This window comes from Lactuca sativa, chromosome 4 (genome assembly GCF_002870075.4).
Source record: "Lactuca sativa cultivar Salinas chromosome 4, Lsat_Salinas_v11, whole genome shotgun sequence".
In the NCBI taxonomy this organism is placed as follows: Eukaryota; Viridiplantae; Streptophyta; class Magnoliopsida; order Asterales; family Asteraceae; genus Lactuca; species Lactuca sativa.
Window position 1 is genome coordinate 374750225 of NC_056626.2, and position 21161 is coordinate 374771385.

The 21161-nt window shown below is 41.6% G+C and overlaps 1 non-coding gene across 1 annotated transcript; it reads left to right on the top strand.

The window, feature by feature from the left end:
• The first annotated feature begins 2589 nt into the window (after positions 1-2589).
• On the top strand, positions 2590-2696 carry LOC111884938 (small nucleolar RNA R71). Its single transcript, XR_002847958.1, has one exon. It is a non-coding gene; the product is annotated as a small nucleolar RNA R71 (small nucleolar RNA).
• The last annotated feature ends 18465 nt before the right edge of the window (positions 2697-21161 follow it).

Below are 21161 nucleotides of genomic sequence, written 5' to 3' on the forward strand. Positions count from 1 at the left end.
AAGCACAAGGGTGATTAGTAGAATTGTCGGCTAAAATCGCAGCAATGGGGACCAAGGGGGGACCAATTTCTACATCCACTTCGTCAACAATAAACAATTGAAGGGTTTACTGGCTTCTAGGGATATATTCTGTGGTCCCGTATTTTTGAAAATTCACGTCGTGAATTCTGTAAGATTCACGTCGTGAATTCTGTAAGATTCACGTCGTGAATAGTGTCTGGCTTAATTTTGGGCCATGTACTCACGGACTGATTTTGGGCTTGTTAGTCTAATGGGCTAAGCCAAATCATGGATTATGTGTCCGGTTCATTCACAATTCACGTCATGAATTGCTAAAAATTCACGTCGTGAATTAAGTCTGGAAGAGAAAAATCAATTTTGAGTTTAAACTAAGTTCTCAATTATCACTACTTCCATTTTAAGGTCCCTAAATTATGTTCTAATAGAGTTGGATGACTTGATCTAATTTTTTTAAAACTAAAATGCAAAAAGAAAAAGAAAAAAAATTTGCAAACCAAACTCGGGTTGCCTCCCGAGAAGCGCTTCTTTTTCTTGGAGTCTTGAGCTAGACTCCGTGCCTCCTACGTTGAGTCCTCGAAAGAATCCACCACTAGGATCTTTTGTTCCTTGAATCGCCTCTTGTAAGCTTGAACTCGCCTTTTGTATGCCTTCTTTGAATTTTCTTTTTTAACTTTCACCTCTTCTTCAAGCTTGCGTTTTGTGCACTTAGTTTCTTCCTTGCACTTCATCGCATCCTCCTCCTCTTTCACCACCGGCTTTGTCACTCTTGAAGTGACCTCCTCTTCATCACTTGTCATCTCCTCCTCCTCTTTGCTCACCCAAGAAGGTGGACTTTTGTAAGCTATGACTTCAACCAAAAATGGAACAAATGCTCTAGGTTTTGTTCTTTTGACTTGATGAACTGCCTTGATCTCTTCTTCCATAAGCTTTTCCAGTTCTTCTAGTTCATTTTCTTTATTAATTGTGAACACCTCTTCTTGCACATGTTCCTTTGGGAAGCTATCTTCTATCCCAAAAACTTCTTTTTCATCTCCAACTCTCAAGGTGAGCTTAGACTCGCGGATATCAACAAGAGCTCCAGCAGTGTTAAGCAATGGACGACCAAGGATAATTGGAACATCGGGATCTTCCTTCATATCCATTACTACAAAATCTATTGGAAAAACAAATTTTCCAATTTTTACCAAAATATCCTCCACTATGCCCCGGGGTTGTGTCACTGAATGGTTCGCCATGTAAATCGTCATTTTTGTAGCCTTCATCTTCTGAATTTCCAATTTTCTATAAAATGAAAAAGGCATCAAATTAATGCTAGCCCTAGAATCGGCTAAAGCATTAACCTTCAATTTATTACCAAACTCACACGGAAGAGTGAGGCGTCCAAGATCCCCCATCTTCTCTGGTGTCTCTCCCAACACAGCTTTTGAGCTTTGTTCACTTAGAACCACCTTAGACTGCTTCTTTAATTGCTTGCGAGTGTCTATCAAATCTTTTAGTAATTTTTGATGCTCGGGAGTTTTGGATAAGGATTCGACAAAGGGAGTATTAATCGGGATCCCCTTCACATGCTTGACAAACTCTCTATGCTCTCTTTCCAGTGGACTAAGGGTAGCTTGGGAAGGAAAAGGAAAAGGCGGCTGCTAAACCGAATCAACTACATAATTTTTCTGTTCATGACGGGCCCACGTCATGAACATACACGGTTCACGTCGTGAATTTTGGAACTCAACAGCTTCATGATTTTCGAACTTGGTCTTCTTCATCTTTGGATCGGGCTGTTGTGGTTCTTCTTCCAATGCGTCCAGGAACTCAGAGATGGCTTCTTCTTCGGTGTTTATGGCCATTACATGAGATTGGGTCTTTGTTTCGGTATTTTTCGGGGATAACTTCTCATGAACTAGAGTGGCTAGTTGACCAACTTGAACTTCAAGGTTATGGATGGAGGCTTGCTAATTCTTAATTAAATTTTGTTGTTCATTAATAGCAGAATCAGTGGCATCGTGTCTTTTTTCCGAAGCTTCCATAAACTTCATCAACATAGTCTCTAGATCGGGTTTCTTCTCGGCTGGTGGTTGCTCCTTTTGATAAAAGCCTCGACCTGTCTGCCTATACTTCTCTTTTTTTTGCTTCTTATACTCTTCATATGACAGCCACTCCTTTTTTGGTTTCCTCCAATCCTCATCAAACTTATCCCCGCTTGGGTAGCACACTTGAGCTTTTCTGTTCCCAAACTCATCTAAATTGCAATCTTTGGTCAAGTGTGGACCACTACATCTCTCGCAACCCACTCTTATGGCATGTATTGACTGATCCATTTGTGTTATCCTTCGGTCCAAATTATTCAACATAGCCATCACAGCTGCTATTTCTTCAGTTTGGGACCCTCCACGGCTTTTGATTCCATCTTGCCTAGGGTTGTGGTATTCACGAGAGTGCTTGGCGAATTCTTCAATCAGCTCCTTAACCTCCCTTGGATTTTTCTTTGTCAAAGGTCCTTGAGAATCAAGGAGTTGTCTTGTCATAACGTTGACCCCATCATAGAAGATTGACATCTCTTGTTGCACATTTAGATCATGTTGAGGGCAATTTCTGAGCAAGCCCTTGTACCACTCCCATGCTTCGTATAATGACTCCCCTGGCTGTTGCTCAAAGTTGGCTATCGCCTTCTTGAGTTTGGCTATCTTGGATGGTGGGCAAAACTGGTCCAGGAATTGCTCACGCATTTGAGCCCAAGTGGTAATTGTACCCGGTGGAAGTGACTTTAACCACTCCTTAGCAGCTCCTTTGAAAGTGATGGGAAGCATCCTAAGCAAGATTGTGTTTCTGTTGACATTTGGGACATTGAAGTAATCTGCAATGTCGTTGACTTCATCTAGATGCTTAAAAGCATCCTCATGATCTTTCCCGAAAAATGGGATATCCTTCAGTGTAGTCAAGATGTGCCCCTTCAACTCGAATGTGGCAGTGCAGGCATTGCGGGTTGGACTAAGCCGGGACCCATATCTTCTCAGATCCGCTTCTTGTAAGCTCCCATGGACATCTCTTCAATTATTGGCATCTCGTTCCTTGGCTCGTTCTCGGGTTCGCTCGTGTGTTCTTCAAATTCCGGCTCGGTATCGTATTCAGACTCGGTTTGGACGGGTGTTTGGTCCAAGTGCTCAAATTTGCTCTTGTGCCTCGCGGATGAACTTGACTCTCCTGTCTTCTTTCCTGACTTCCTTGAAAAAGTTGACTTCAATTCTTGTAAGGGCGTCTTTTTCTTGTGAATTGCAGACTCGGGATCTTTAAGTGGTGGCACCAAGGGTGTGTTTGAGCCTCTGGTCATGAACTCCTACAACTTGCTAAACTAAAAACGTAAAACTGAACTAAAATAAGAAAATACTAAAAAACTGAAATCACAGCTTTCACGTCGTGAGTTTATTAAAACTCACGTCGTGAATTTTGTGACAAAAACAGAAAACAAATTTTTTGTTGTTATATGCTAATCAACTAAGCTAAGATAATAAACAAAAATAAATAACCAATTAACTTTTTTTTTTGCAGATTTTATTCCACAAAAAGGGGTCGATTAATTTAATGCAACTAAATAAACTAATAAATGTGTCGTTCCCCGACAACGGCGCCAAAAACTTGATGTGCACAAAAGTACCCACTAATTTTAATATTTATAACCTAACTAACTTAAACTAACTATGCACTTATAGGCAGTGTACCTAATCAGATTACAGTATAGCTTGGGTAAGGCGGGTGTCGATCACAAGGAACGGTGTTACTATTTAATCTATTTACTATAAAATTAACCTAATTATTAACAAGTTTAAAAGGGGTTTTATCTGATTTTACAAGATCAGATGAACTTAAATCAAATTCAATAAGTAAAAACACACTCTTGTTTAGTTTGAATCCACTTCTTCCTTATGGCTAGCTAATGATTATGGATTATTAAGTTGGTTTTTAGTTGTTTTAGTAATTTAGTTCTAACTTTACCAATAATTAACTAATTCATGTCAAACCATGTATGTTCACACATAATTAAACACATAACTAATTATGAATGTAAATATGCTATGTAAGATTTGTTATATAAACGCAATTATGGTCACAATACACGTTCTCTAGCACAACTAAGCTTATTTTCTCTAATTACTAACTAAGATTGGTCAATCCTAGCTCTAACAATTCAATGTTCACTAAATCGTTAGGTAAACAAGTTCATGCAGTTAATGGTCACTAAGCTACACAGAACATGCAATCAAGCAATTAGAAAACAAACATAAGCATGCTAGGTAATACCAATCAAACACAAGCAATTTTCACCAACTAAACATAATCCATAAAAATTGAGCTATTCATAAGTTGGAAGTTTCATCTAGCTAAACGAGAGTAGCTAGATTCAGCTGCTCATCATAGCAACTAACAAACTAACACAATTCAAAGTGTAATAAAACATGTTCTTAATTAACAAAATAAACTAAATTATGGACCTTCACTCTTTTTGATGTTGAAAGCCTTTTCCCAGAGTTTTCCTCTCCTTAAAATCGTCTTCTGGAACTCCTCTCTCCAGCCAAAAGTTGCCTCTATTCGTAATGGTCAAGGATTTATATAGTTGCTGATATCCATAAATTCACGTTGTGAATAATAAGAAATTCACGTCGTGAGTTGTAGATAACCGTGTCCGTCAAGGATTCCTTCACCCGCGTACATATCTTCTAGAACCAACGATTCACGTCGTGAATCCTTTAAATCTCACGTCGTGAATAATCTTTTTCCAGATTTTCTTCACTTTTACTCTTTTAATTCCCAAAGTTTATTTCTTTAACGTTTTTAGTCCCTTTTCTTCAAAATGTCTTCTTTTTTGCTGTAAATAACATTTAAGCTCATAAGTACCATTATTCTAAACAAATTACCAAATTTTTAATAAAAATGTACTTAAATATTGCCTAAAATTAAGTATAAATATGGCAATATCAATGTGTATTTATGTGCTTATTATTTAATTATAAATGTATAATTAATAAAGAATAAAAATAAGCGTCAAAATCAATGTGTGAGATAAGCCCGATATCTCTACATAAAGTTGCAGTGGTTGAAACAAGGATTCCGGAGATATAAAGAACGCCGAAATCCGAGTTATAACGAAAAAGTTATGACCCATCGAAGTTTCGCGACAAAACCGGCACGATACAGGGGAGCGTAAATAGTGAATTTACGATAAAGCGAGATTTAGCCTTAGCGATCTAAACGAAATTCGTAGAGTATGTTAAACTGAGAGCGTCCATAAAAAAACGCCCAAATCTGACTTCGTATGAAGACGTTATGATTTTTAGAAGTTTCGGCTTAGCAGTGTACAACCCGAAATTCAAATATTAGATCGAGCGGTTTTTAGCCGACACAACCTAAACGAGAATTGAAGATCTCGTTATTAGTAGCATAACGATAAAAAGACAGACGAAAACGGACGTCGGATGAAGAAGTTATGAATTTTTAACGGACCAATCCTGTCCCGGCCTGTTAATAATATAACTTTTAAAATAAAGTCAAAATTAGCCGACGGAGTCTAAACAAAAGTTGTAGAGTACATTCCCACCTTTGCGTGGATATAAAGAACGTCGAAAACGGAGCTCGTACGCAAAAGTCACGAATTTTTAAAGTTTAGACTTGAATTTGCGAAACTTGTTGCTCGATTGATGACGTGACATGATCTGGACCGTCGCTTACTGATCATGCCTCGCTTCAGATGGATGACACGTCGCCCTCGCATACGCCCCGCGTCCGAAGTCAGTACGCCCTGCGTACCCTCGCCCTTATCTCTTCCGATGTTGCGAGACAGCTGGTCCGAGTTGGCGATCTTATCCGAAGACTACGCCTCGCGTAGCTTCGGTACACCCAGCGTGAATCCGAGGATGCTGGCCTATAAATAGCATGCGAACTCTTCTGAAATTTTCACACCAATTCACTTCTCTCTCTAACTTCCTTTCTCTTTCTAGCCTATTTACCCCCTAAACCCTAGGAAAAATCCCTTAGCTCCTGAGGGAAGCCACGAGGCTCTCGGAGTCCCGAGAAAAAAGTTCTTTCGGTTTCGGAAACGCTGCTCCGAGCAAAGCCCGGTTTTCTTTAAAATCCGCTGTAAGTGAGTTACGCTTACACAATTTTTAATATGGCTTTCAAATAATTATAGTAATGTTATTAGGTCCTTAAAATAATTATTTGGGCCATTATTATGAGTTATATTGAGTGTTATTTAACGCTTATATAATAGTAATAATAGTCAGACTATTAATTTGTTGCGGTTATCGTTAGACTAAACCCTAGTGGTATTGATACTAGGTTTTATCAAAGGAAAATTGTTTTGAGAGTATCGAAGCGCTATCCGAGTGCTGAGTCACCACCTTTCAGGTGAGTGCATAGTTACTTTCAGTTTACACATAGATATGAAGTATTTTATCTAAATTACGTGCTATGTGTGCATATTATCTGAATACTTGCTATCTATGCTGGATGAACATTTTTATACATGTTTTCAATGATTTAAATTGTATATATATTTTATATCTACGGAAATGTTGGGGTAAAACATGGTTACATGTAATATGATGTGTGATAAAATGATGAGAGACCTCGATGTTGTTGTTGATCCAGTCATCTAGCGGAGTATAGATGACGACCACGGACTCTTCTAGACAGTTCAATGGAACGCTGGTAGGCTCGCAACCTGTAGGTGTTGTGAACGATGTGTTCACCGGTGTACTCCATCCTCCTCATGGTTGCCTTTAGGACATTTATTGCTAAGGAACCCCCTTAGCAGTAGTGTCCATCCCGATGATGATCCTTAGGATAGGTCCCTTATGATAGGTGTTTAGGGACATAATGTGAGTATAACGGGAACGGGTAATTGGGTTATTATTTGTTGATGAAATTAATAAACTTATTTATTGTGGGTTGAAAACCCTATGTGCTCACCAGGCTCCCAAGCCTGACCCACTCAGTTTTATGTATTACAGGTAGTGGCTCTCGAGCATAGTTGTGATGTGTTGGGATGAGGGATTATGGATATAGGCCTGTAGATATGAAATAATGTAGTAAGGCTTATATTGTATTGTTTATACTTATGTATTGTATCGAACATGACATCCCGAGTCTTTTAATGAAATAAATTTCTAAGGAAATGCTTTTGATAAATATTTATCATATTATTGTTTTGGGACAAATTCCGCAATTCTTTTATTAAAAGGTTACTCTGATTTTAAAATAAAGTATAAACAAAATCGGTCTTTTCTGGCCGTGATTTTGGGGATGTCACAGTCAGCGCGGCCACCTTGAGGCCTTCCGAGCCGAGATTGTTGCAGGTAAGTTAGGGGCTCCTCTAGAGCCCAATGGTTATGGATATTTGGGATACCTCGGTAAGGATGATCCTGTTATTGACTCTTGTCATCAGGAATCGAAGGTGGGTTACCTACCTTGTCTCCAGGAGGGTTCACTACTGAATTGGATCATTATGGAGGTTTCGCGAGCCGTATGCGAGGAGTTACCCGACATTATTGAGCGTGTTACTGGCAGGGTAACCGCTAGGTTTCAAGGTCAGACAGTGACTGTGCAGGCGGTTGATGGGGTAGTCGGGGTAACTCGGGAGCAAGAGATTGGGTTAGGTGTGCAGTTAGGGAAGAGGAGCGGACTTCTAGTCAGGCTCAACAAGCTGGGCAGTCGGATTCTGCCATAGCTGAAGCTAGAGACCTGAATGGTCATAGTGGATGCGAAAGGAGTAAAGGGGAACATGAGAATGGCCGTATTAGGTCTAAGTGCGGCAGGTGCGGGCTGAAGGGTCACAACGTTGGAGGTAGAGTTGTGCCATCGTTGTCATCAGCCCGGACATATCCGGGCAAGCTGCACCCGTATAGTGGTTAATGCAGCTCCGGTTTCATCACAGATACTTCGGCAGAGAGAGGGAGCTCAGGTTCCAGCGCCCATGGTTCCGCAGGAAGACAAGATCGAGCCGCAATAGATCGTTGGTATGTATTTCAAATTTAGCTTTTTTATGATTTTAATTGCTATGGTACTGCATCGATGTTAGTAAAGAGCAATTCGCAATGCAGAATATTATGTTTCCTGCTTATGATTCAGTTATATGCCATCTGCATACCATGAATGTGAGAGTAGTAGTTTGAAGATGTTTCCCTTTAGGGCAGGTTCGCAGGATGCAGTCACTGTAGCAAGTGTGAGTCGGGATCGAGAGGCGTTTTGTTAGTCTGCAAGAGTGGTTCGGGTTTGGTATTGGTTAGTTTTAGAGCTCTAGCAGTGGTAAGCGTGGTTGTTAGCAGATCGGCCTTTGCATGGAGAAAAGGATTGGGAATCCTTCCCAAGCTGGGACTTGTAAGGATCTAGTTGAATAGAAGTGGGGGAGTACTATCCTAGTAGTCAGGAGCTGGGGTAGGAGCGCAACTTGGATGCTTTCACATCCTTGCTAAAAAGGAAAGTAGCCGAGGTAGCTGTTTGGATAGAGCAACGGGAAGTCGGGAGTTTGAGAAACATCCTGACATTGAGTTCATGTATTCGGAGTAGTAGAGGATTGGTTTAGGAAACCAGGTTGATGTTTTTCCCAGTAGCACGCGAGTTAATCAGGATGTTAGATTGTGGAGCGCTCGTTGTTGGACGTTTCCAGGCTGGCAGCCAGTAGTTAGACAATGTGGGAAAGTGTTGTAAGACTGTGGGATAGTCGTAGCATTCATTAGCAACTTAGTTAGAGGAGTGTTGGCAGGGGGCATATCTCCTAGTTAGCGGAGTGTGGGCGAGGCCCGTATCTCCTAGTTAGTCGGATAGAGATCGAAGAAGGATAGTTTGTTGAGTTTCAGGATGGAGTTGGTCCTACATAGCCCTTGAAAGGTGAGACCTGTGGGGGAGGCCACTCCAAGATATAGTTTGGGTGAGACCCGTGGGCGAGGCCCGTATGACCGTAGCAAGCACAGGTGGGACCTGGTAGAGACCGTAGGGTCAAGATTGGGGATCGAGGATTCCAGGATTTATAGAGCCAAAGTGGCAAGGTAGATGGAGGAGTTTTAGATAGCCGAAGTTTCTTCGGAAGCCGCTGGGAGCGACTGAGGGTTTGAGTTGGGTTTAGTAACCGGTAGGAGTCCGGTAAACCAGAAAATGGCAGATTTGTTGGGACCAGGGTGGTCTCGGTTCATCAGGAAAGCGGATAAGAGATAGCAGGACCATCGGGCATGGGTGGCGATAAGGGAATTCTCGTATGGAGTAGTTAGTACGCCACTCATAATAGGGTTAAATAATCTCAGAGTGAAGGGTTTGACTCTTTTTCGCAACTCTCTTTTGAGTCTAACCGTTGCAGGGAGGAGTCTTTTACTCGAAGGATTATCTGATCTGGTTTCAGAGTTGGGTGTTCAACACCAGGATATAGTAAGAGAAAACATTCAGTGGGTATCAAGGAAGTGACCAGCACTGGGAGTGGCTGGAGAGGTAGATACAGCAAAGGGTATGTCCTTCATAGAGAAAGGAGAAGGTGTTGTTTTTGGAAAGTTGTCTTGGGAAGGCCAGTGATAACATAGGGTAAAAAGGGTGAACCCCTTATATGTCAAGTGTAAGTGCTCGGGAAGTACCGGTAGGGTTACTGGTTGAGTAAGAGTGTTGTACTTGAAGGTTGGAGTGTTTGGATCGTCTCAGGATGATATTCTCAAGGGTTGTTCCAAGCAGGACAGGTATGTGGCGATTAGGAATGCCGGGAGTGGATACGGGGTTATGAGCCGGAGAGGACTTCAAGGAAGAAGTCTAGTTTAAGTGGGGGAGAGTTGTAACACCCCGAATTTAGAAGGTCAAGAATGGAAAGGAAAAACCCCAAGTCAAGGAGGTCTACTCGTCGAGTTCAGGGAGGAACTCGACGAGTAGGAGCGAGTTCCGTGTCGTGGATTAAGTGGCCAACTCGGTGAGTCAGGGGACTGACTCGACGAGTCTTTCCTGGGTTAGGAAACCCTAATTTCGGGACTTGGTGCCCTATTTAAGCATCATATTCTCATTCCCTCAGCCTCATCTTCAACCTCCAGACCCCAAACCCCCACCCACGAAACCCTAGTGCACCTTGTGAGTGTTTGAGCCACCTTTGTGTGATTTGTGTACTCTTGAAGAGGAAGAAGGAGAATAAGGAAGTCGGAGGTTCAAGAAGGAGGAAGTAGATCCAGAAGATACACTCCAGTGGCTGCATTTCTTGGTAATCAAGTCTTCATCTTGGCTTTTGATTTAATAGATCTCTTTGTTGTCCCTTTTATGAAGATTTTGGTCCATGAATGGGTGCTTGTGGGATTTGGACGTCCCCAAGCAAGATCCTTTCAAATCTGAGAGTATTGTGGATAGTTAAGGCATAAAGGTGGAAGCCTTATGCCATTAGAACTCCCTATGCAAAGTATAAGAGGTTGTTATGGTCTTTTGAGCAAAAAGGGCCATGCATGGATGTAAAGGCAGTAGCTTTCCATGTTATTCCGACCCTAGAAGGTTAGATCTGGGTCCTGGACACTTTGTGCTCGACTGAAATCGTCTGAATAGATGTGGGCATAGAGTGACTCGGCGAGTCACTCATAGGACTTGGCGAGTCAGGCCGTTTCCTTGCCCAAAACCCTTCTGCTAGCAGGTATGAGTTGGGTTAGTAAGGGACTCAGTCAGTCTGGGTTCATAGTGGACCTGAAGATCATCGTACTTGATGAGTTCATGGAGGAACTCGCGCGAGTCCAAGGCAATATCCTTAATTTATGAAGGTGGAGTCGACGAGTTCAAAGGAGAACTCGACGAGTCAAATGAAGAAAGGTCCCAAAGTGTTGAAGGCGTACTCGACGAGTTCAAGAAGAACTCGACGAGTAGGATCGAAGTCCAGAAGTAACCTGTGAATTGTGGGACTGGACGAGTTGATGAGTCAAGTCGGCGAGTTGAAGTCAACTCGGAGTGTTGACTTTAACCATTAACTTTGACCAAGCTTGAACCGGTTTTACTTTTGAGGGTATTGTGGTCTAAGTGTTATTTTAGGTATTAATAGTTCGGGGAGCCGAAGGATCAACAGTTTAGGAGTCGCCTGATATCAGTCAGAAGTGTTCAGCTAGTCTTCAGCAGTGCAAGGTGAGTCTCCTCACTGTTTGTATGGGTCTAAGGCACCAATGCCAACCCAATATGTTTATGTTTATGTATAGTAGGAAGACCTGGGGGTTAGCCCTAGGCACTCATTGTTTAGGTTTCGGGTTTCGACCTGATGTCGGGTGAGGCCCGAGGAAGGTTAGAATGCTAGAGGTCTTTGTGATTCTTGCATGAGTAGGTATGATAGGTTTAGGACCGGGGGTCCGATGTCAGGGTAATCCCGTAGTATGTTAGATGATAGTATGTCTCCAGGACGGGGGTCCGATGTTGGGGCAATCCCGAGGAAGATTCTTATGTTGTAGGTTAGATTATACATGTTGTCTCTGTTATATTTGTTTGTGCCTGGTAGGGAGGTGAGTGTGGGCGAGGTTTTGTATCTCATCACTAGCTGAGTATATATGGGGTTCCATATCTCACATTAGCAGAGTAGGGACGAGGCCCGTGATAGGAAGGGAGTGACTGTGGGCGGGGGCCCGTATCTCACTATTAACAGGAGTATGGACGGGGTTCCACAACTTCAGTAGCAGGACAGGGGTGAGGCCCTAATTAGGCGAGGCCTTAGATCAGGGAGCAGTTAAAGAGTGTCTATTTATTAGTATGCTATTTGATTGTATGCATGTGTGTAGCGGGCGAGGCCCGGAGGCAGGCGGGGCCTAAGGGAGACAGATCTATTTACCGAGCGGGGCTCGATGCCAGGTGGGACCTGATGCCAGGCGGGGCCTGATGCTGGGCGGGGACCGATGTCGGGCAAGGCCCGATGCAGCAGGCGGGGGCCCAGTACGTGGTTATGTGTTCTTGGTTATGCGTGTGGTATGTGGTAGGTTGGGGAACTCACTAAGCTTCATGCTTACGGTTTTCAGTTTTGGTTTCAGGTACTTCCGGCAGTGGAGGGAATAGCTCAGGGTGATCGCATGGCACACACACAAAAGGAGTTTTAGCCTGGGATGTTTACTCTGATAAAACGAACAAGTGTTTTGAAATGATACCCTGTTGTGATATATAATCCTTTAGTTGTGGTTGAAATGACTTAATATTGATGGTTTTATTAATGTTTTAAAAAAAAATTGGTCATGATTTTTGGGATGTTACAGTGATCAGGTTGGCCACGTGAAGGCCAACTATCCGTTGCTCGTCGCCAAGCCGGCGCAGGCTCCCACGCCAGCTACACTGAGGATCTCTGACTGGAGCCGGGGTAGAGCAGAGCCCCCGAGGGCTCGGGGACGTGCATTCCAGCTCACGACCGAGGAGGCAGGACAACACCAGATGTGGTGGCAGGTATGTTTTGATCCTTTATCTTGTTGATTATGTTTATTTTATGCTCATACATAGGTACATTCTTAGTGGACTCTTTGCCTGCTCTGGTATTGTTTGACTCGGGGGCGAGTCGATCATTTGTCTCTCGATCGTTTAGTATGGGGTTCGATTTGCCCTTAGGAGATCTAGAGTGTTTGTTGCGAGTCTCCATCGCCAACGAACATGGGATTTCTGCTTCTTGAGTCTATTAGGGTTGCGTTATGGAGATCTCCGGGGTATCCTTCCCGATCGACTTGATTCCGATTCCCATGGGGGACATTTGTGTGATAGTAGGTATGAACTGGCTGAGTCGTTTCGAAGCCATGATCGACTACGAGGGTCAGCATGTGGTAGTTCGAACCACAAGTGGGGGAGAACTGGTTGTCTACAACGAGGGCACCAAGTTGGGTTTAGGGTTCTTTTCAGCCGCCAGGGCTCGACAGTATATTCAGCACATGTATGTGGGTTGTTTGGCATATGTGGTGGATACGCGGGTCAGGGATCAGGTCTCGGTTTTAGAGGTTCCATTCGTCAGAGAGTTTGTTGATGTGTTTTCGGAGGAGTTGCTCATAGTGCCTCCGGAGAGGCAGGTCGAGTTCAGGATCGACCTTGTGCCAGGTGTGACCCCTATCGCCAAGGCATCATACCGATTGGCACCACCTGAGATGAAGGAGCTGTCATCTCAGCTATAGAAGCTGCTAGGCAATCAATTTATTCGTCCGAGCAGTTCTCCGTGGGGAGCCCCGATTCTCTTTGTCAAGATAAAGGATGGTTCACACTGGATGTGCATCGATTACCGGGAGTTGAGCAAATTAACGGTAAAGAACCGTTATCCACTTCCCCATATTCATGATCTCTTTGATCAGCTACAGGGAGCATCTTGGTTCTCCAAGATAGACTTGAGGTCCGGGTAGCATCAGGTTAGGGTAAGGGAGGAGGACGCGAAGAAGACCGTGTTCCGGACTTGTTATGGACATTACGATTTCGTGGTGATGCCATTTAGGCTAACCAACGCGCCAGCTGTATTTATAGACCAGATGTGACATCTCCAAATTCACGGTCAGAAAAGACCGATTTAATTTATGTTTTTAAAATAATTTTCAGAGTAATCCTTTGATTTAAAAAAGTTGCGGAATTTGTTCCCAAAACAAAATATGATAAATAAAATTTATCAAAGCATTCCTTAAAGAAATGTATTTTTATATATAACAAAACTCAGGATGTCATGTTCCGATACAGACCAAAAGCATAAACGTCACATTATAAGCCTTACAACAGTTATATACAACTACTAGCGTATAAACAAAATATCTTCACAAGTTGTCCAACTTATGCTCTCGCGCCACTACCTGTAATACAAAGAAACTGAGTGGGTCAAGCTTGGGAGCCTGGTGAGCATATAGGGTTTTCGACTCGACAACTCTATTTCTCGAGATCTTCAGGGCTTCGGGACTTGCTTTGGGTGTCGGGGTTGATACCGGAGTTTCGGGGGTATTTATCGCATAGTAGAAGAAAGAAAAGGGGGGGGGGGGGGTGAAGAAGTGGAAATTAGCAAAAAGATCGGTAGACCTCGAGTTTTATTTATAGGGAGTGAACCCCCGATTTACGTTGGGCGTAACTTCAGGGTACGCGGGGCGTACTCCTTCGTCGACGTGTATGCGGGGCATACGCCTAGTACGCCGGGTGTACTGAGTGGATTGGATCGGATGCGTCACGACTTTGGACCCGAGACACTTGAGTGGTGGAGTAGGGCGACGTGCCCCAACCCACACCATGAACCATGAGTACGCTGGGCGTACTCTACATTTCCAAACTTCTAAAATCCGTATCTTTCACATACGAGCTCCGTTTTTGACGTTATTTGTATGCACACGTAGGTGAGATTATGCTCTACAACTCTCGTTTAGACTTCGTCGGCTAATTTTGACTTTAACTTTTATTATATTATTTTTAGTAGGCCAGGACAGGAAAACTCCGTTAGAAATTCATAACTCCTTCATTCAACGTCCGTTTTCGTATGTATTTTTACCATTGCATTAATATCGACGAGATATTCGATTTTCGTTTAGATTGTTTCGACTAGAAATCACTTGATCTCATATTCGAACTTTGGGCTGCATACTGCTAAGTCAAAACTTCGAAAAATCATAACTTCCTCATACGAAGTCAGATTTAGACGTTCTTCTTATGCACGCTCTCAGTTTAACATATTCTACGACTTTCGTTTAGATCACTAAGGCTAAATATCGTTCTATCGTAAACTCACTATTTACGTCATGCAGTGTCGTACCGGTTCTGTCGCAAAACTTCGACAGGTCATAACTTCTTCGTTATAACTCGGATTTCGACATTCTTTATATATCCGGAACCCTTGTCACGACCACTACAACTTCCTTCATAGATATTGGGCTTATCTAATATTTTATTATTACGCTTATATTTTTTTATTCTCAATTCATTTAAGCCACAAAATTAATCATAAAACACATAATATTCAAATAATACATTTCTATTATTTCGCAACGGCTTACAAAGGTTAACCTAGACTATTACATCATCATTAATGCCTAGCCTAGGAACACGAGCGTTACACCTGATGAATCTGGTATGCAGACTGATGCTCAATCACTCAGTCATTGTGTTTATAGACGACATCTTGGTGTATTCCAAGACAAGAAAGCGGCATGAGGAGCATCTCCATGAACTACTGGGAGTCTTGAGGCAAGAACGGATATATGCCAAGTTCTCAAAATGTGAGTTTTGGTTGCAAGAGGTTCAGTTCCCTCGACATCTCATTAACCAGGAGGGGATTTTGGTCGATCCGGCCAAGATCGAGGCGGTTATGCAGTGGGAGGTTCCAAAAATCTCCATCGGATATCAGGAGCTTCTTGGGATTGGCAAGGTACTACCGGAGATTCATACTGAATTTCTCCAAGATTTCAGCACACCTCACTTGTCTGACGAGGAATGGGGTGGATTTCTGGTGGGGCCCTGAGCAGCAGACTGCATTTAAGACTCTGCGACAGCGACTCTGCGAGGCGCCAATTTTGACACTCCTTGAGGGAGTTGAGGATTTCGTGGTATTTTGTGATACATCGATCACCAGATTGGGAGCAGTCCTCATGCAAAGAGGATAGGTGATAGTTTATGCTTCGCGACAGTTGAAGCCGCATGAGACGAGATATTCCACACACGATCTGGAGTTGGGAGCATTGGTATTCGCTCTCAAGATTTAGAGACATTATCTCTACGGGGTCCGTTGTACCATATACACAGACCACAAAGAGTTTGAGACATACCATGGATCAGCCGAACCTGAACATGAGGCAGTGTAGGTGGCTTAACATAGTTAGGGATTATGATTGCGAGATCCTTTACCATGCGGGTAAAGCGAATGTTGTGGCGGACGCCCTGAGCTGCAAGTCGACTGGATCTTCTGTTCCAGCGACATGTATGAGGATATAAGTAGATTCTACACTTGTGAGCTTGATCAGGGAAGCTCAGGCCGAGGGTGTACGACAGGAGAACTGGAAGCTGGAGAGGTAGGGCAAGATCACCAAATTCATGCAGGATAGTCGGGGATTGTTGATCCGTTGTGGTCGGGTATTGGTTCTGATGTCTGGTGGGGTCAGACAGATAGTACCGGAGGAGTCTCATAAGTCTTATTTCTCTATTCACTCGGGGGCCACCATGATGTACCGAGATCTGAGACTGAGTTACTGGTGGCCGTGTATGAAGAGAGAGATCGCCTGGTACGTCGAGAGTTGCTTGACCGACAGGATGGCAACCCAAAAAGATTATGCTACCATCAATTTAAGAGTATACCAATTATAGTTATGGGCTTAGACACCTAATCCAACAGTCTCCCACTTGGATAAGTCTAATAACTATAGTTGGCAGTATAACTTCTAAAACTGATTAGCAAATTGTAGCTCTTAAAAGCCGATGTCAAACTCTGACCCACTCAGTTACGTGTCCTAAGATACGTGATCAAATATTCATCCGTTCTACAAGATATCATACATACATGAAACATGGATTATAATCAATCTCATTGTCCAAGTTTTGTTTCCCGATTTCTGATTTATGATGACTGAAATCAGACTGCCAATTGAACACATCAATTTAGTCCAGGCTTGGCTAAGCACTTTAGATGTCATCATCAAATCATCGAGGGACCCAAAGATATCGCTTTTCCCGTTAGGGAAAAAGGAACAGATAAACTTCGACTTATATTATTGCATTATTTACTCATCAAATCACTCACAACAATATGTTTTATAACACCATGTTACCGATGTGTTTACGTACTATCAATGCACAACTGACTTGTAAACAACAACTCATATATCTTCGTTTCAAGAATATAAGATACTATCATCTTATAATTACTCGTGATAAAATCCATGAAGTAATTCTATGAGCGTGGGTTTATCCAACACTTAAAATCCCCATTTTCTAAGTATTCATGAACATTGCAGCAAAAAAATTGCTATGTAAAAAACTCTTCAAACAATCTATAATCCAGTTCATGACAATCTTAATTCGCTACTTACTTCCAAAAGTACGAGCAACTGTGGAATTTAGAATAATCAAAATGAGACATCCCTAAATTTCACAGCCAGAAAAGACTGGTTTGTTTATGCTTTATTTTAAAATCAGAGTAATCGTTTAAAGAAAACGGTTGCGGAATTTGTTCCCAAAACAAGATATGATAAAAACTTATCAAAACATTTCTCAAAGAGAATGTATTTTCATTAAATAATAAAACCTTGGGATGTCATGTTCCGATACAAACACAAAAACATAAACAGAACATACATTCATTTACTCTAGTGATTTACATCTCCTTTAATCTCTCAGTGCAAAGCAGCTTCGTATCGATACATGTGATACAATTAAACTGAGTGGGTCAGGCTTGGGAGCCTGGTGAGCATATAGGGTTTTCAACCCACAATAATATAATTATTATATTTAATTATCAAATAATCAATCCAATTACCCACCCCCCCCCCCCCCCCTTTATCTCCATTTATTTCTTAAATATTTATCCTAAGAACCGATTACCCTTCTCCCATTCATTCCTAAGGATCGCCCTAAGGAATTGGCACAAAGTCTAGTGTTGACATGGTTCTTGGATCACCTCTAGTGAACACACAATTCACAATAATTAAAGGACACCTAGTTTAAGAACACCTAAAGAACATTTAGTTCCAATATTACCCAATGAACCTAATTATCTAAGGAACATAGAGTATGAAAGCTCTTAATTCAAACAACGTGACAATAAAGTATATCTCGATCCTGCAAAACCACTGATATTATTAACACATATTATATTTCGAAAACAACATATCCCATCCCGTCGATCCCCACATACTGACCCTATACAATGATCTTACGAGATCTAGCCTAAGGATTCGATATGAATAACAACTGACGAAGCTGCTTCGGAAATTCCCTAGCAGCAAACGAGGATCAATAAAGACATCAAATGAGGGGAATAGAACAAGTTTCACCACGAACCTTCGTTCGTAAAAGAAAGAACCACAAGACATTTTAAGTCAGGGGTAGTTATCTAGATAACAATGCCTAGGCGTGGTCTGATTATCATGAGGTATTATACCCCCAGACTCTACCTATCCCAGCAATATAACACCAGACATACCTAGCAGTTGTCTATTACCAACACACTTTATTAGGTAGTCTACGAAGTTCCCTTAATTACTTCGTGAAAGAAAACGCTGACATATGAAGCTCGGTCGATCACTTCATAAAAGAAATGTTGACTTCAAAGCTCTCTCAAAATAAAAGTATGGGGAAATACTAATAGAGTATTCCTGTATGCTCCCGTAACCGACACACAAAATTGTCGAAAGACTTTGTACAAGATAGTACTTCTTGCACATTATAGTACTCTGGTATGCGAAAGAATCATACCTGAGAACATAATAGTACCCTGGCACAAGCAGCACCCAAGATACAGAGCTTTGAAAAATACTTCGTGCATAAAATGTACTTTTTTACGTAGGACGTACTCCACCGATCATCAATCTCACCCCACACGTACTCTTAATAAGAGACTACCCAAATCCCAATCCTATTTGAACTAAACATCCCATTTAAGTCTTAACCCATCACCAGGCAAACCTACAATGTTTATAATCAATTTTTGATACTATCTTCATTTAGGAAACGCTAACTAGTGTATACTTAACACAAGGTTTTTAAGTAATAGTATCATATATACACATCTTAACACATATTGAACCATATCTGATTCGCACGTTGTATATTATCAAATATATCTAACACGTATTTCGGACAATGACAAATACTTCACATACATATGTATATTTCATATTATAATCAATACTCGTATTTAAAATCACGATTCCTAAAAGGGACTATACACATGATACCTCATCGAATGAATATGTAGTTCTAAAATACATAATCCGTACTCCCGGATCTTAAATTTTCCTCATTACCTAATCCATATTCCTGGACCTAAAACTAACCTCTTGATCTGATCCATACCCTTGGATCTAAAACTAACCTCCTGCTCTGATCCATACCCTTGGATCTAAAACTAGTTTATCTCTTTATCCTTTTATCTCATGGTCCAACCCACATTTTATCACCTACCAACAACCTCATCTACTCATGTTCTACCCAACATATTTTTAGATACAAAATACATATATAGTTTAACTCATTAAAACTTATATACTTCTCCATTCCACAGTCATCTCAAATAAACAACAATATATTATACACATAGCACGTATTTCATAACAAATACTTAATATTTATGTGTTAGAAGAAAGCGACCACACACTCACTTGATCAGAAGATGATCGGGCAGCACTACGGCTTGTAGAAATAGTATCCTTTCGGTGAAACTGTGATCACTTCACACACCGGACTTCTCGCGGGTAGAGCTTCAGCTCGGAAACTCTTTTCTTCTCGGGATCTTCGGTGCTTCAGGACTTGCTTCGGGTCTCGGGGTTGATACCGGGCCTTCGGGATATATATATATTGCACGCAAATCGAGGTAAAACGGGAGAGAGAGAAGAGAAACTAGCAACCCTAAACGGCTGGCCCTTAAAATCTATTTATAGGGCAAAATTGGCCCTTGCCACGTCGTGACAACATTTTTCCACGTCGTGGGCTTGGTCTTCACTGCATGCGTCATCGCAAGTTGCATCTGGGGGACTCCCGGAGGTGTCAGAGGACTTGCCACATCGTGGTCTCTGACAGTTTTGGGGTTTCGCGCCCCGAACTTCAGAAATTCATAACTTTCGCATACGAACTCCGTTTTCGACGTTCTTTATATTGACGCGAAGGTAAGATTATGCTCTACAACTCTCGTTTAGAATCCATTGGCTAATTTTGACTTTATTTTTAATATATTATAAATATATTACTTATATATTATCTTTAGTAGGCCGGGACAAGAAAACTCCGTTCGAAATTCATAACTCCTTCATCTGAACTCCGTTTCGTTCGTCTTTCCGTCGTTGCACTAATATCGATGAGATCTTCAATTCTCATTTAGATCACTAAGGATATATATCTATCTACCTTAAATTCACTATTTACGTCGCGCTGGGTCGTGCCGGTTCTGTCGCGAAACTTCGACAGGTCATAACTTCTTCGTTATAACTCGGATTTTGGCGTACTTTATATGCACGGAAAGCTTGTGACATATACTACAACTTTTTTAAGATTAATCCTTCTAAATAATCTTCCATCAAAAAGTCATTTTTTATGCTTATCGTCTCTAAAATGACTAGCCCAGATCTACGGGCGTTACACAAAATATTCTAGAAGTAAAACATGTAAAGTGAAACATAATAATAACCTAATTAACTATGATCTCAAACTATTGAATATAAATAAAACCCTTATTATTTAATCACTATATTAATTAAGACTTTATTCATTGTATAATGTTTCGAGTAATCAACTAAACACTTGAATCAAACATCAGTCATGCCATGTTATAAACATGCATATTACGTCTCTCTATGGTCATTCCTTTGTGAACAGGTCGACTGAACACTATTCCAATGATGCTTATTTCACAATTACAAATTCTTGTCACTACTAGAACGCGTTAGAGTTCAACCTTAATGCAATTATCTTCTGTAATGTCGAGGCTTCAAAGTTACAGAGACTTAGCCAACAATATTATAGAATGTTCTATTGGAACTATGTTACTAAAAACAATTCCATGGTAATAAAGTCTCAAATTTAAGGTACACTCCTTAAACACATTACTTGCATTAAAGTTTTAGACATCAGAGCTCATTCAACAAATTAGGCATAGACTCCAAACAACTCAGAGTCGGTAGAAAAGCTATGCCGACAAACGTTGATCCGAGTTGGAGTTCCAGGTTGGCAACATGGTTTTGTTGAAGGTATCACCCTGGAAGGGTGTAATACGCTTCCGAAAGAGGGGCAAGTTGGAGCACCGATATATTAGGCCATTTTTGGTAATTTCCAGGGTTGGAAGGGTGGCATACAAACTGGATTTGCTTGGGGAGCTCACTCAGATCCACAGCACCTTCCTTGTTTCGCAGCTTTGGAAGTGTGTGGATGATGACTCGGCGGTTGTCCCTTTGGAGGATGTTAAGGTTGATGATCGCTTGAATTATGTCACGAGACTAGTGGCGATATTGGATTGGAAGACAAAGAACTTGCGCAACAAGGTGGTG